The sequence below is a fragment of the Drosophila hydei genome, unplaced genomic scaffold (genome assembly GCF_003285905.1).
Source record: "Drosophila hydei strain 15085-1641.00,03,60 unplaced genomic scaffold, DhydRS2 tig00000060-arrow-pilon, whole genome shotgun sequence".
NCBI classification, from domain to species: Eukaryota; Metazoa; Arthropoda; class Insecta; order Diptera; family Drosophilidae; genus Drosophila; species Drosophila hydei.
The window spans coordinates 3,398,198-3,415,203 of record NW_022045656.1 but is presented as its reverse complement, the minus strand read 5'-3'; the positions used below and the strand labels follow the sequence as shown (position 1 = coordinate 3,415,203).

General features: G+C 36.6%; 1 protein-coding gene and 1 long non-coding RNA gene across 4 annotated transcripts in view; one reads left to right on the top strand and one right to left on the bottom strand.

The window, feature by feature from the left end:
- Nucleotides 1–338: 338 nt before the first annotated feature.
- The window catches only part of LOC111594995 (neurogenic protein mastermind), a 92,126-nt gene continuing 75,458 nt past the window's right edge, over nucleotides 339–17,006 (top strand). Inside the window, exons 1-2 of one of the 2 annotated variants that reach the window (XM_023308523.2) lie at nucleotides 339–496; nucleotides 1,174–1,258. The gene's annotated coding sequence lies outside the window, so the exon portion shown is untranslated. Of the gene's footprint in view, nucleotides 497–1,170; nucleotides 1,259–17,006 lie in introns of both variants that reach the window. The other variant, XM_030226056.1, reaches the window with a different exon arrangement.
- LOC111595049 lies at nucleotides 7,796–9,004 on the bottom strand. Of its 2 annotated transcripts, XR_002751167.2 has the most exons (4): nucleotides 8,898–9,004; nucleotides 8,732–8,836; nucleotides 8,530–8,675; nucleotides 7,796–8,471 (listed from the first exon to the last, which is right to left on the bottom strand). It is a non-coding gene; the product is annotated as an uncharacterized LOC111595049 (long non-coding RNA). The 2 variants fall into 2 exon arrangements; XR_003944595.1 differs by having other exon boundaries at nucleotides 8,732–9,004.

Sequence of the window (17,006 nt, the reverse complement as noted above, 5' to 3'; positions counted from 1 at the left end):
ATTTGGCACACTGAAACAGTTGTGGTCACAAAGCTGCCAGATGGATGGAAGTTTTGGTATTATTAATCAGTGCAACAATACAAAGATCGGAGATAAGAAGCAGCACATTATGCTATTGCCAATTTTGTAGAAAAAAATACAAAGTTTCTTCCAAATTCAGGTCTTTAATATATATTTCAACAAATAACAAGTTTTCTGTTAATACCTTAATACCTTAGTTTTTTCTTTAATTTTCCTGTTGTCGCTTAACAACACTGTCCTGCACTTTGGCATTTCTTGTCTTCTAGCCGCTTTATGGTAATTTCCGCTTTACTGGGTACGGTCACACAACGTCAGTGCCGCTTTTTTTTCTGTTGTATGCAGAGCACGTACGCGGTGTTTTTTTAAACCATTTTGGGTGTTTCGTACATTTCTCGCGGATATTTACGTTTAACGAAACCAACATTTATAAAACAAACCTGTGTACGTTCAATATTTAGTGTGTGTTTTTAATAAAGTGAGCAACCAATTAAATTTTTAATATGTATAAAATTCTATGGCTTCCCAATACATTTGTGAGATCTTAAGCGCGCGTCCTTTCGTAAAAAAAAACAACCCGCCTCAATTGCATTTGTTAAATGTGTTAATTAAATCAAATGATGCTTATTAAATATTTTCGTATGAATATTTATTGCGAGTTTCAGTTATGGGCTGCATGAGTTTTAACATTTACCGTTAGGGCCAGTCGCTGGACGTTGTGTTTGAGTGCGTTTATGTGTGTTTTATTGTAAGAGTATGTGTTTGTGTGTTTGGCTGCAACATTCAACATGTTGCAGTCAAAACAAAAGGCAGCCATAAAAATCAACAACATAAGCATCAGCAGCAGCAGCAACAACAACAATAACAACAACATCGTACAGCAGTGATCACAGCTTAATTTGTTGTTGTTGTTGCTGTTCTTTTTCTATGCTTGCGCTCTCAGCCGTCGCTCTCCCGCTCTCGCTCTTTGTACGCAAGTGTGTGTGCGTGTGTGTTTTTGTCGTGTTTTGTTTTGATTTTTACACACACACACGCACACAGAGAGAGGGAGAGAGTGCGGTAGCAGCCGCAATTTTGAACTGATTTCCGCGCTGCTCTTGTTACTGTTGTTGTTGGTTTTTTGTGTGCAATCTAATAAATTTATCGTTGTAGTAGTTTATGTACGCGTCGCTCTCATTGAAATAACAAACTAATGAAAAAAATCAAATTGGATTATCGCCAAGCTCCGTGCTAATGTTGGGTAAGTGACAAAAGTTGTGCTTATTCCTATTTGTAATTCCCTTTACTTTCTGCTCCTTACTTGTTTTGCGCTAGTTTGAGTGTGTGCGTGTGGGTGGGCCAAGAAAGACCTTGGCCATTAAATACTTCACATTGATTGCAGTTGCCTTTTGTGAACTTTTGCATGAGCTTTGCAAAAGCTTTGGGTTAAACTAAAAATAGATCAAGCTGCGGACCAGTTTAAGTGCTTATACTCTAACTCCAACAACAGCAAAAGCAACAACAACGACAATACATCGGCATCAGTGTTGCTTAATGCGAGTATTTGATTGGTGCGAGGGCAGCCAAACAAACTCTGTCTACGCGTAGCTAACAGCTAATTGAAAACGTTTAATTTATGGGGTAACCCTTGTAACTATTCATTTAGAAAATGCATATATTGAAGCCTTCCAAAACAAGAAAGCTTTATTGCCTATTTACAAATGCTAATCTAAATCATTGATGTATCTGACAGCCCTCGTAACAAAGCGAATTCGAAGAGCGCTTGCGAAACAGCGATTGCACTTTGTAGTTGCTGCCGTTCTTGTTGCTCTCTGGAAACAATTGCCTGGATTTTCTTTGGAGTTTAGCTCGCATTGCACAGTACGACGAATGATGGATGTGCTGCCGTTGCTGCTGTCGGCGTCGGCGTCGACGTCGACGTCGACGTTGGCGCTGGCAGCATTTGCTGACTCGAAAAGTTGTCGGTTGAGTTTTTACGGCTTTGGTTAGGTTAACATTTTATTTGCCTTTTCTTGTTGACTCTGCTTCTCTCTAGCCCTCTGTTTCGGTGTTTGTCTCGGCTGCTGCTGTGCGTTGCTGTCCTTGTTTGATCCTTATTTCGGTGAGAGAGAGGGTTAGTGTGGAAAGTGATCTTACTCTCTTTCCAATCAAATCAATCAAAGAACATTTAAGGAACGGAGATACACACATTAACTTGAAAAGATGAGAAACGAGAAAGAGAGAGAGAGAGAGATAGTACGCGATAAGTTAAAGGTAACATAATAAGAATGGTTTGTTTACTTTGTGGCGTAAAATATGGGTTGAGTTTTATCTAAAATACTGTTTTTTGTCCAAATTCGGCTAATAAATAAATTCTTTAGAAGTTAAAGATAATATTTCTTACCTTATGAATTATATTTATGTTTCTGCTTCCTGTGTTTCCAGAAATACTTCAGAAAGACTAACAAGAAAATTCAAAAAAAAAATTTATTTAAGCAATTTAAAATATAGAATACAGTTAGTTAAGAAGGAATAATTTGTAGTTATATAAATATTAATATTGCAGATGATAGTAATAATTATACTATTTAAGCATTACAAATCAATTATTAGATATATTTTTTAAATGTATCTTAAATTTTGCAGTATTTCGTTTTCCAATTGATAACTCATTAAATAATTCATAATTAATTCAGTTTTGCTTTTACTTATCTCTGATAACTTGGAAATTCAAGTTATTTACATCTGTAAATAATTAATTGACTTGTTAAAGATTCTTTCACTTGTAACATGATATGGTTAAAGATATATTAAGACGAGTGTGTAATTAGCTTGAGTCGCTTTGTACTAGCGTTTATAGATTAAAGATTTAACTCGAGTTTCGAGTCGCTTCTATAGCTGAGCACTCGCTCGTCGCCCCTCTCACTCTCTCGCACGTAGTCAAATTTCTACCTAACTCTAACGTGCTCTCCCTCGCACCCGCTTGCGCTCTCTCTGTGTGTCTGTCAGTTGTCTTCGTCTCGTGCGTTCGCGTATCTGCGTCTTCTTGTACCGGAAGTTGCTTTGGCTCAAAGGTTGTGTGTGTGCTTGTTGTGTGTCTCTCTGTGTATGTGTGTGTGTTTGTGCTTTGTCGAGCAAGTGAATGACCCAATTAAGCTGAGCGAGCAGCGCTTTAGCCTCTGCTTAGGCTTAGCCGTTGTCTAAGGCCTCCAAATGTAGGTGGCCGCTCAGCGAGTGATGTGTGTTTGCATTGTTGCATGGGGATAGTGTTGACTCCAAAACGGGTTTCGCTTGCAACTGCAACCGCAACAACTGGCAGCAGCTCCTTTTAGCCATTTGGCTGTGGCATTTCTGTATTAAATATTTCGCACCATGTTCTGCATTATTTCGATTGCCTGCTGCTGCCTTTTGCCTGCGACTTGGCATATTTTGTCGTTGACTCAGTTGAGGTCAATGCTGCCAGCCTTCCTCATGCATCTCCCCTTCGTCTCCTCCTCCTCCTCCTGCGCTGGTGCTCTGCTGGTCTGATGCTCTGCTGCTGGGTGAGCAAACAGGTTTTTGTTAAAGCTTTGCTGCTTGCTGTAGTTTTTGTTGTGGCTGTTGCTGTTGCTGCTGTCGCTGTCGCTGTCGCTGGCTCTCCCACAGTTTGGGACAGTGCGCGCATTGAACCCTCGCTCCACGCTCGCTGCAAGTCCAGCCGATGCGAATCATCCCCCTAATAACAACAGCAACAACAACTCGAAGACAGCCCTTAAACAATGCTGCGCGTTCCGCTTTGAAGACAGTTAACAAAATATGTCAATAATTATATTTAAGACTATAGTCTAATTTTAATTTAGAAAAATAAACAGAGTAAATTTAATTATTTATAATACAATTTAATTTATTATTAGCTTACATTTTTATTAAAATTTATTATTTTACATTTTTATTAATATTTATTATTTTCATAGAAAAGATTAAAAATTCTTGAAACTAATATTATGACAGTATTGGTCTTAGTCTGTCAACTTTATTCTTATTATTACAATATACCTTTAAGACCATCAAAACCTTTGGCTATATCTTCTTAACCTGTTAGATTGACTTGATTCAGTTGAATTTCTTGGCTGCTTAAGAAACAGGGTCATTAGAAATGAACTCACCTTACGGGGCATTGCAGTTTTGTGCTCGTTAACAAAAGCTTAAACAGAGTATATTGGTTCTGTGATATGTTTTCCTTTGTTCATACATATATCTCGTTGTAAATATATCTAATATTCTTTAACTTTAGCTCTTTAAGTTTCCTGTATTTTCAAGTTTTTGCTATTTTGCTGAAATGTTCCTTATATTCCGATAAGTTCAGACTCTATGTTTAAAAATATTTCAATTGTTTTATTAGATTTTCTCAAGTTGAATTTCAGTGATAATATACAAATTTATTGAACATATTTTTCCATTTTAGTTTGGTTATATATAACACACATTAAATATCTTAAATTTAATAAAGAGAAACACTTTGAATACTGTTTGCAACGTGTTCAATTGATTTGCCAAAGCAACGCAGTTGATATTTAAATTCCTGCAGACTTAAACATTATTTCGTGCAGTGTTGTTTGTTGGATATGTTGCTTGTTGCTTGTTGCTGTTCCCGCTTCGGCTATCCCGAATTTGCGAGCCCCATTCCAGGTGTTTCGTAGACGCTGCGTAGCAGGCGCTCAGCTGTTGCGATTAGTTGCTGTGCGCTGCATGTGTTGCATATCGAAATTGCCAAGTGGCAGAGCCAGAGGCAGGGGCAGACCAGTCACAGCAACAGAGGAACAGACACAACAACAACAACAACGATTTGCAACGTGCACCGGTTTATGGCTTTCTTCGTACAATTTCCCCCCTTGCATTGTTTGTGTGTGAGTCTGTGTACATGAGATGTGTGTGTGTGTGTGTAATCTGTATTGTGGAGCTTTTTTGCTTGCGCTTTCTTTCTAGTCGCCTGTTTCGTTGCTGCTGCTGCTGCTGCCTGCCACAGCGACAACAGTTGCAGCTGCACTTACTGCCACTTGCTGCAAAACATCTGCACGCAAAACACACACACACACACACACACTCAGTGACAAAGGGCGCAGCACCTTTTGGGGCGGTTTATGAAAGATTTTCCAAAAGTTGCGCGCTTTGAACTTAAAATTGTCTGGTTTTAAAAGGGTAAGAAAGATGTAATTAAGGCGTTTGCTGACATTAAGTGAATTGAATTGCAGCTGATCATAAAATATAATGAAAATACTATTGAAAAAATAAATTAAGATGCAGAAAAAATTATTTTTGTTGAGTTTGCCAATGACTTGAAGCGCTATAATATAATGTTTATCATATCTTATTTCAATCAAAGCAAAATTGTAAACACATAGACAGATATTTGGCAGTCTACGATCTGCTATATGTATATATTAAAAAATATATATAACATTAATTTATATTCATTTAAGCCTAATTGTTTTGTTTTTCTTTATTTATAAATGAATAAAAGTTGTTAAATATTTTAAATAAAAAAAGTTTATGTATATATATAGTTATTTTATTATATTAAACTAAATATAAAAAATACAGATATATAGCGAAATAATAAATCATATTAAATTATATTAAATATCTTAAATATATATCTTAAAAACTTTTATACAATTAAAAACAGAACTTTCAGAATTTTAACAAATTCAAATGCAAAAAAAAACATCTAAAAGAAGAGAACAAAATGCTTTAATCAGCATAAAATCTTAAACAGAACAAGCATGGCATATATAGGTATATATATATATATATATAAACAGCACATATCAATGGCGACAATATGTATAAATATATATATGCTAACGCTTACATACACTGCAAGAATAAACAGATGTACTTGTGTGTGTATAAAAAAATTGTATATATATAAAAAAAGGAAAAATATAAACAAATAATTAACTGACATATCCGTATGCTTATCGCGCAACAAACCACAGCAGCAACAGCACACGCACACACACGCGCGCACACTCACACACACACACACACAAGCTACAGCGAGCGAGCGAGAATCTGAATTTTGTATCTGACAAAATGCCATAATGAACGTGCTGAGTGCTTCGTCGTCGTCGTCGTTGTTGTTGAGGCCCGAGATACACTCGCACTTGGCTGGCGAGCAACAACAGTAACAAAAACAACAACAAAAGTATCTACAACATCAAACGTGCGTTGCGCCGACGCCAGCAGCAGCAGAGCAGCAACAGCAACAGCAACAGCAGCAGCAGCAGCATTTGCTCTGTACATTTTTTCGGTTAATATAAATCAGTTGGGCGCACACACACACAAATTTATATAAAGATATATATATATATCGTATATACACATGTATCTGTGTGTACTACCTACAATTCGAGGTATAGATAGAGCATACAGCATAAAGAAACTCGCTTGCTGTCGCGTGTGCTGTGTGTCTTATATATCTTAGAAGATTTTAGAAACGATTTAGAAACACACTACAGAAGACAGAAGACAGACGGACAGACTCTGAAGGCACGCGTCTGTCAGATACATTTGCAGCTAGCTGTTCAAGTATAAGTATGTACATGTTTACATATATATACATACAAATATATAATATATATAATTTTCGCATGGCCCGTTAACTATGCAATGGCCCAAGGTTTTGGTCCAAACGAGCCGTAGCTGGCAAAGACCCTACGTAGAGCTTGTTGTTCAGCTATAGTACTATATATATATATATATATATATATATATATATATATATATATATATATATATTTATGTACACTCAAAGAAATTGCCAATTGAAACTCGAACATAAGAATGTTTTTTTTTTTATTCAAGGTCGTAATGTGTTGACCACAGCTACTTCAATGCATTAATAAATGTCTCACACTTAGCCACCAATTTTCGCTTATTCATATTTAAATAGTGTTTTTTTGCGCAGTGTATATATTAAATATATATATACATATATATATCACAAGCATTGGCAACAACAAGTGAAACGCTTGAGCTGATATTTTGCCTTAGCGTGGGAACTTTTCTAGTCCAAATGCTTAAATATTGGAGCTAAATATACCCTAGATTAAGAAAGCATTTAGAGCTGGTAATGATGTTTCGAACTAGTTAATGATGTGAGCATAGAAAACCTTTAACTGTAAATGAGCTGTCCTGACTACGTCTTATGCTATGCGCTTTAAATATATGTTATACAGGTCATCTGCTAGTCAAGCAAGCTCTTCTATTAGCTTTGATATTTTTATTATATTTTATCTATAGGGTATCGCTAACTAGCTAGACAAACCGCAAGCCAGTTTGACACGCCATTCAGAGCTCACCAAAGGCAACATACATTAGGTTGTGGTTCGAACCCGGATCTTTTTTGCATCGTTGTCTGGAAGACCTACTTAGATAAGTTTGCTATGAATATTGCTGAGATAATAGCTCACATCAACATAAACAGATTTAAGCAAATAGTTAGCCAGAAATCATATATACAAAGTTCGATTTCCAAGGATAAAGATCAAAATAAAACAAAAATGTTTCAATCTAGATACAAAGTTCGATTTCCAAGGATAAAGATCAAAATAAAACAAAAATGTTTCAATCTAATCCAGGCAGAGTAGAGTATAAAAACTTAATGAAGTCTTTTATTTTATCAGAATATCCCCAGACTTATTTTATAAAATTATTTTCAAACTATAGTTCAACAATTTAAGAGCAAGAAAATCCTCGATTGCACTTAGAATCGAATCAAGGAAAAAGTGCATTTAAAATTCGTTATTCTGTGCTTTCTCAACCTTTTTTTTTTATTTAAATTAAAAGTGTGCGTTCATTGCCTGATTTTATTCAAAAGTTATTTAAATTTCGTATATAAAATTGTGCGCTTCAATGTTTTTGTTTCATTTGGGTTGAGGCAAACGAATTTCCTGCAACATTTTTTATTGAATTCGAATTGGCCCGACAAATCGTTATCCAAATTCGAAATTCGAAACTGGTTCTGGCTTAGACAGCTGGCAACAATTGTAGCTCGGTTCAGATACTTTTTTTATGTGGAGGGGGTGTTGCGAGGGGAGCTCGAGATTTTTATATTCATTCATTAATTTGATGGCATGCCAGAGACGCGACGCGACGCTTCGCCTTGTTCGCCTTTCTGATGCATAGTAATTATATTTGATTTTTTCTCGTTTTTTTTTTTGTGAGGGACTCTACGTATTTCTCTCTTAGACTTTCACTTTTCTGCTTTGTTTCAGGCAAACATTTTTTAATGTTGCTGTTTTTTGTTTGGTTGGGAATTACGTAAAGATGAATGCCCGCCCATTGTCTGCCTGGGCCGGGCTCTGGAATTTAGAGCGGGGGTGTCTCAGGTCGTTGATCGTTGCGACTTCCACTCGACTCGACTCGCAATCTTTAGGCTTAGCCCACTTGCAACTCGGCTCATATATGGGGCAAGAATTATGGCATATGTCCTAGAATTATATAGTAACTATAATTACACTTTAAGAACTTGCTACATAACTGCTCTACCTTTACACATATATATATATATTTCTATATATCATATTTTATTTGGTTTCAGTATTCAAATTCCAATATTTTTTCCGTTTTGTAAATTCTTCTTTGAATCCTATCCGTAAACGATTGCGACACTCACACTCAGTCTCTATATCGTACTGTAAAAACATCTTCGTAAACGTTTGTCGTTTCTTTCTATCCCGCTTACACTTACATCATTGCGTTGGCATTTTCTTTCTATTTATGCTTTCAATCGTGTTCGATTATGTAAAGAATATGCTTTGACGTATTGCTTATATTCATTAGGGTTGCTTTGTATCTAACTCGTAAACGTTTCAAATAGTATTTAATCTATACAATGCAAAATCTTTTGCTTTAACTTGTTCTCGCTTCGCTTTCTGTCTCTTTCTGGCTCTTCTGTTTGCTATCTTGAGGGCAATTAATCTGCTTTTCTCTCTTTGTCTTCTGCTTCCCACTCTCTCTCTCTCTCTCTCTCTGTGTCTCTCTATTGATTGACAATATATAACAATTAGCTGCATATATTTTGTTTGTTATTTGTTGTTTATTCGATAAATATGTCCGATAACTATTCGATAGCTGTCAAATGTCAAACGAAATGAATTGCGCACACACCTTCTATGCACATTCACATGTCACACAGATTCGAGTCAAACGCAAAAAAAAAGAGAATTAATTTTTACCTCCAGCTCTCTGTCGAAATCAATCAAGGCCACACACAAAACACACACACACACACGCACTTCATGACACATTTCATTGGAAAATGATTGCAGGGAAAACAACAAAAAATAACAACAACAACAACTGCAGCAGCAGCAGCTCAAAGATGTGGAAAAACAGACCGTATCGAATATGAAGTCAATTTATAAAAGTCGCCCCAAACTGGACAACAAATAAGCACAGCAACAACAACCCTGTCTGTGTGTGTGTTTGTCGGTGCTTTTTACTCCTTTCTGGTTGTCAACGTTAATTAATCAATCATTGTACGCACGTTGGCGGCCCATTAATCATTTTCCCCGTGTTGCTCTAAAACTTTAAATTCAATTTTTAGCCCGAGGAGAAGAGCTGACTTAAGCATTATCATTTAGGCATTCAATTATTCAATCAGCTTTGTAGATTTTATATGCCCTGCATTGTAAGTATTGTAAGGATACGACGGAGGCGTCTTTAATCTTCTTCTATTCAGCTTATATGTGGCTTAATGATGATCACATCAATCATTCAATCATTGCTTAATTCACGTATAAAGATGCCATTGTAAAGGCTATTACACTAATGTAGGGTATGCATCTTCGAGCTTATTTTGGGCATATAAATACTCTATAAAACATTGAAGGTTATATATATATATAGTTGTATATCTGTCCATTATATACAGCTACAATAATTTATGTATTCAATCACTCAGTCAGTTTTGTAGATTTTATTTTATACTTATTCTAGTGCTGGGTATTGATTGATGCACTTTAATCTCCTATTTAGTCATTAGAATATCAGAATATTGTATCATTCAATCACTTAATCAATCAATCAATCAATCAATCAATGATTGCTTAATTCACATATTAGCCTGCATAGAATTTTATTGTGTTTTTTATTTGAATACTTTCTATATATTAATGAACCATCAATCATGAAGGTATTCAATCATTCAATCAACCAATCGGAGCTAACTTTGAGATACTTTCTAATGGTTCTCTTACACCTTAAGATATTGATGGAATTATTGTTGATCTTTATGTATATATATTCTTGAAGAGCATCAACAGATGAGTAGATTTATCTGTATACTTCAGTTTTAAAGATCTCTCGATCAACTTTGGAGCTTCAATATACTTGATTGATCACTACATCAATAATCTCTTGATTCGCTTGATTCATTTCAAGGAGTATTTAAGCGTCTTCAGACTAAAAATAACTTTTCTTTCTGAATATTTTTATTTGTCTCTGAGGATGATATCCTTTTCATAGCTCTTGTTGCTCTTGTTCTTCTTCATTTTTCTGTATGATGCGGCACTTTGCATAGTCGTCGCCTTCTTTATTGTTGTTGTTGGGCATTTGTAAATCAAATTGCATGGAAAACAAAGTGACCATGAAGCAGGGGCTGTGAGGGGCTTTGTATTGGCCCTCAGCATTGAACGTGCGCTGACCCAAGCGGAGTTTTTTATTCCACAGAGTTGCCAAAGCCCAACAGAGATTCGAGAATGATAGAGAAGGCGAGAGAAAGAGAGAGAGAGAGAGAGAGACAGAACGAGCAAGCGAGATGGAGGCGAAGGTAGACGGAGACAAAGCGACTTGTTTGGTGGGGCCACTCAACACGTTTCTGACTGTTGTGCGAGTGCGAGCATGTGTCAGTGTGTGTGTGTGTGTGTATGTATGCGCTTAAGCATGCGACCGCACTTGTGCCACGTACAACGAAAAATACAAAACAAAACAAGTCAAAGAATGCTTAAAAAAGCTTTGGTCTACAAAAATACCCTGGCAATTAAATAGAAAGCACGAAAATTAGAAATAAGAGAGAGAAAGAGATGCTAGAATAATACTGTAGAAAAGTAGGTAATGATAAAGGCATAAAGAGATAAAGCTAGAGGCACTTGATAGGTTAAAGACGATATACATAAATGTATGTATGTCTCTTTTGAACTGTCTATACAAATATACGTTTATATATTATGATATAGACCGAGAGAGAGAGAGACTGCTAGACATGCATATGAGACATATATAGACAAGGGCGTGAAAGAGTGAGATAGAAAGAGTTAAGGTGAAAAAGAGAAACAGATAGACAGACAACTAAGGATATAGAGAGGGAGACAGACAGCGAAGTTATTGGAGAGAGAATGAGAAACAAAGAGCGAGATAGATAGAAACATAAAAGTAGAACGACAGACAATAGAGGGAGATAGAGAGATAGAAAGAAACATAGGAGGACAAATAGAAAAGGAAGGTGATCAGAAAAGACGATAGTAGATATTGAGAGATATAACAGAAGAAAAAGAAAGAGACTCCAAAAGAGCTTAAGAGATGGACAAAGTTTAATCTGAATATACCCAGAAATCAATAGACAGTCAAAGTGAGAGAGAGAGAAGGAAAGCTAGAGCGAGGACTTTTTAAGAAATTTTAAGGACAGTGGAGCGTGAGAGAGTAGATTTCAAAAGAAGCACCAACCATTATACATTATAATCAATCTACCCCATTGGCAAAAGCAAAGGGGTGCCAGGGTATGCGAAAAGTTCATTTGAACGCTTTTCTTTTATGCTGCGGCACACAGGTACAGATACAGATACAGATACAGATACAGCTACAAATACAGATACACAAATTTTGATGCTCGCTGAGCCACTTGAGCATATTTTCGTGTTCTTCTTCAGCTGTTCCTCCTGTTGTTATTGTTGTTGCTGCTGTACCACTTGAATTCGGTTTGGCGCGCTCCAAAAATACCAGCTCCATAGACCCCCGAAAAAGAGAAAAAACTGATTGCACTCATCGTTTGTCTTAATTGGGCATTTTTATGTATTTATTAAATGCAAAAGCAAATCGAGTGGCCCAGCAGAGCACAAGGATGTCTGTCCCTACTTCAGGCAATACAAAATTTTTTATGGAATGAGGCCTGTCAGCCAACTCCCATTCCTCCAGCTCATGAGTGAAACTTTAATCTGCAAGCAAAATTGAAATGTTAAATATCAGATATTTGAACTCGCCAATGCATAGATCGAAGCTACATTCTATGCTAGCGAATCTATAGGGTATAATGGATCGATGATGAGGACTTAGCGTAAGTTGAGCGCAATTTTTTCCTAATTAATACTAATTTATGGGCTAGAAATTTGAAATTTAGAATAGATACTCGTCAGTATCCTCGTCTGATAAAGTCTTAAGAAATTTCCCGATACGCCTGCTAGGGGCGTGGCAAATTAAAGTACTATAGATTTGGGATTTGGAACATATACTCGTGTTGACAATCCAAGATTTAATGGATATATATACGACCATTGGGATAGTTTCAAAACGGGTAAAAGTGTATCTTAAACCACACAGATCGCCAGATAACTGTATGTTCACACCCACTAGGGGCATGGCCACTCTTATCTGACTATATAGTATATTCAGAACAAATTCTGAGCACTATTGGTACTACTTTTAAGGATGAAATATATATTATAAAGTTTTTTCTTAAAGAAAAATAATGTATATATATATATAATATGCGTATATATATATTATATAGTATAAACGTTATGTTATATAGTGTAAAAATACATATATTATAGACTTTAAATACATGTCTATATTGTTAGCTTGCTTAAATAATGTTTAAGGATCTCTGTTAGGGCCAATGAAAACAGTGAACCATACGAGTAAATCTTTATTTGTTATCAACTTGGCCTAAGCCAACTTGGCTAGCGTATATGAATTCTATATAACATACCACATTATCGAGCTCCATAACACTTCTGACTGCCCAGTAATTCGTGCTGTAAGACAATGGCTTTTATGGCCATAACTGTAAGTGTTGTTGCATAGATATAACACAAGTATTTGCTAATGAGAATTGCTCTTCAGCTTTTAGCATAACAGAAACATGTTATGCTTACTTCCTTGAGCGAGCGCAAGCGAGAGAGCTGGCCTAACAGAGAGCAAAACTAAATATATATATATATATCTGCATAGGAAAGCCGAAGGCGAAGCCGGTCAGCCGGCAGCCACACACACAAACATGCACAAGTGCATGTGTGTGCGAGGAGGTGAAGCGAAAGACAACAGCAAACAATGTTCTTGATGGCCGTCGAGCGTCTATCGTCCATCGTCCATCGTCCATCGTCCATTGTCCGTTGTCCATGTGTGCAGTCGGCGTTGACGTCGACGTCGCGTCGTGGCCTGTATGTGTCACTGCATACACGAGCTGCGCTGCGCTGCGTTGTGCATGCATATGTGTGTGAGTGTGTGCATATGTGTGTGTGTCGGCAGTGCAACGACCTGTGACAAAAAGGCAGCAGCAGCAACAGCAGCCGTCGCCGTCGCCGCCGACGCTGACAACGTGTGACGCATCCGCAGGGATGTTGTTACGTGCCAGCGCAACAGTCAAAGAGCGAAAGAGAGAGAGAGAGAGAGAGAGAGGTAAAGAGAGCGCGCGCGAGAACGAGTATGAGAGAGCGTCGCAGCGAGAGAGCGATGCTTAGGCTGTTGTACAGCTGTTAACAAACTCCCACGCTCTGTGCCGAATGCGTTGCTGTTGTCGTTTGACGTGCGTTTTGTGCGGCTTCTGCTGCTGCGCTGCTTCTTGAACTTCTTCGTTTCTTGCTGCTGTTGTTGTTGTTGCTGTTTTTATCTTCTTTTTTTAGTGTTCGGTCATTTGGTCGTTTGTTCGCTTCATTTGCGGCAGCGTTTAATTTTCTTTCTCTAGTAAAAATATTTTCCATGAAATTGCTTTGTTGCGTACACAAACAGCAACGAAACAGGTTGGCCCTGGGCGCTGCTCACCTAGGCGGCAAAACAACAAGTATCTTCAACAGAGTCTAACTATGTGTATCTCTCAGATACATTTCAGACTGCAGTCGAAGCGAGCCGCTGCTGTTGTTGCTGAGCTGCAAGTCCATTAATTAGCTTTATTAACTGCGCTGGCTCTAAACATGCGTAAATTACTGGGTCAAACATTGCCATGGGTGTGCGTATCCATAGCTGAATAAGTATTTGTATCTGTATCTTTAGCTGCTTATGTGTCTGTATCTGTATCTGTATCCGTGTGTGCGTATTTCCGGCTAGCTGGTTAGACGAATTGGACAGCTCTGTGGCTGTAGCTGTCATTGGGTCTCGTTTAGTCATTTGTACAAATAAACGCGACGCATAGCATGGATTAATTAATGTTAATCAACTTTTCGATCCATAAAACGAACAACAACAACTATATCAGCAGCAATAACAACAGTCAAATTAAGTGGAATCGCTTGGCACGAGACACTTGATAGAGAAATGCAAGCGTATAAAGATAAGTGCTTATATAATTAGAGCTGATTAGCAGCTATATAATTATAATATTTATAATTGTGTTGCCAACAAGCGAAAAACTTAACTACAACTAAGACTAAAAAACAGACTCACAGCACTCGCTGGCCTGTTAGACTTTTAAGAACTTCAAAGAAAATATAAACAAATTCTTTCTAATCTATGGAACTTTATATAAATTATTAGCATAGCTGCTTTGTAGATATAAATACATAGGAGATAATGTGAGAGATGATTAGAGCAGAGCCAACAATTTGATCTTATTTGTATATTAAAAAAACGAATAAATTTACTTAAATTTGTAAGACAAACAAAGTTAATTGATAACAAAATAAATTACTGTGGGCAACAGGCGGCTACATAGGCTGTATTTATTTAATATTTAACAGTGAATAGAAGAAATAAATAAATGAATAATTGATAATAGAGATAAACATATTGCTTATTAATTTTTGTTTTATTAATTAAATAATGAAATATTCGTGAATGGCAAAGATGATTTTAAAAACTTATTTGATTACTTTGATATTTTATGAAATTTAAGAAAACAAAAAATTAATTAAAATTAATTTATAAATTAGAAACTCAATTAACAAATAAAGTCAATTTATAAAAGATAATGATTAAATAATTAAAAAAAAAATTCGTTATATTTGGACAATAAAATACCTTAAACAAAATTCCAGAAATCTGCATTATATGCAAATCCGTTTAATTTATAACTTAACTTCAATACGATATAAAGATATATAAGTCTTTCTTTGAAGACCACTCAAGAAATCTTCTTTATATAAAATATGAGTTATCTCTATAATATACACAACCAACTCCATTTGATGCACAGCATTCGCTTGAAATTCAATAATAGAACTTGGTTTCTGTCAATCACAAAATAATTGTTGTCAATTTTTGGGCACACAGGCACAGATTTTCCTGTATGTATATGGAAACGCAAATCCGGTTTCAGGACGAGACCTGCGATGCCTTTCAGACAGTCCTCAGACAGGCTGTCCGTGTGTATGTGTGTATGTAAATAGGCCTGCCTTTGCGGCACAGAGGCAGGTGTGCAACTCACAGTCTCTCTCTTTCTACCTCTTCCTCCTTATCTGCTGTGCGGTTCCTTTTCAGCGGCTTCTGCTATATCCTGTGCACAATTTAAAATTTTTATGTCCGATAAACGTGGCACAGCATTCAGGCTAGCTGCAGTTGCACATTTCTATTTGCATTTGCAGTTCCTGTTCCAGTTCCAGTTCCAGTGCCAGCTCGCGTTCTGGCTCGCTTTCTGGTTCCAGCCCAAAGCGCATGTAATGAAGTCTAAAATTGCGAGTCATTTCGCAATGCTTTTTGCTAAATTAACACAGAATGAGAAAAACTATAAAAAAAAGAAATACCCCTTCGTCCGACCCAACAAACAGACTCTGTCCGCGGTGTGGCCTCAGGCGTCGCCGTTCGGTTAAATATTTATGAGCTACACGTGACGTAGACGGAGCCATGAAAGCGAGCCACAACAAAATGGCATGAGCAACTAGTAAATACCCTGTAGTCACCGCTCTTAGATTTTTCCATTTTGCGTTTTCTATTAGATTATTGATCAATGTGTGAGATTGCAGTTAATGTTATGCATTGTACGTATTGCCCACAGCCAAGGTGCATAGAGCTCACAACTTGTCCAGAGTTCTTTGAATATTCGATACAAACATATAAATAGTCGATATTTATCAATTTTCAGTCACATTTGCAGTATTATCGATGTTGATATTTATCGATTTAACTGACATATGAGCTGCTATCGATCGATTTCCATAATTGAAATATTAATTATTTCCAGCCTTGTCATACCTTCTATTGATATTGCTTAATTACGTAGATGTATCTCTATGTAATCAATGCTCAATTTCTTCAACTATACAAGTGTCATACCCCATTCAGCAATCTCAACAGGGTATACCCTGGGTATACAACAACTTTAGCTGTGAACATGGCAACAACTTGGAAACAAGCATCGCCTCAACTAACCAGCTTATGACACTTAATATTATTAATGCTGTTGTTATTGCTGCTATTTTGAATTGTTTAAATCACAAACATTAAGTTTAAAGTAAAGAAAACCATAAAAACCAGCCAGAATAGAAACGAAAGAAATCTTTAGGTTTAGACTGGGTCTTCGGCTAAAGAGACGTTTGCACTTTCACTTGATGTCTTCTTATAATAATTAATTAATTAATAATTATGCATTATGTAAATAAAATTGCTTTTAAGCAAAAGAGTCCACAAAACCAGTGGAGCCACGAGTCTCAGCATCAAACGGCAATTTGTGGGCGTCTTGAACTTAAGACTTTGAACTTATGTAAATGTGTTAGAGGTCATTGCGCGACTGGCAGATACTCAGTGATTATTGAGCTATTTTAATTATAGCATAGCTATTCGTTGCGAATGACGAAACATTAGTAGATATTTTGAGGGGC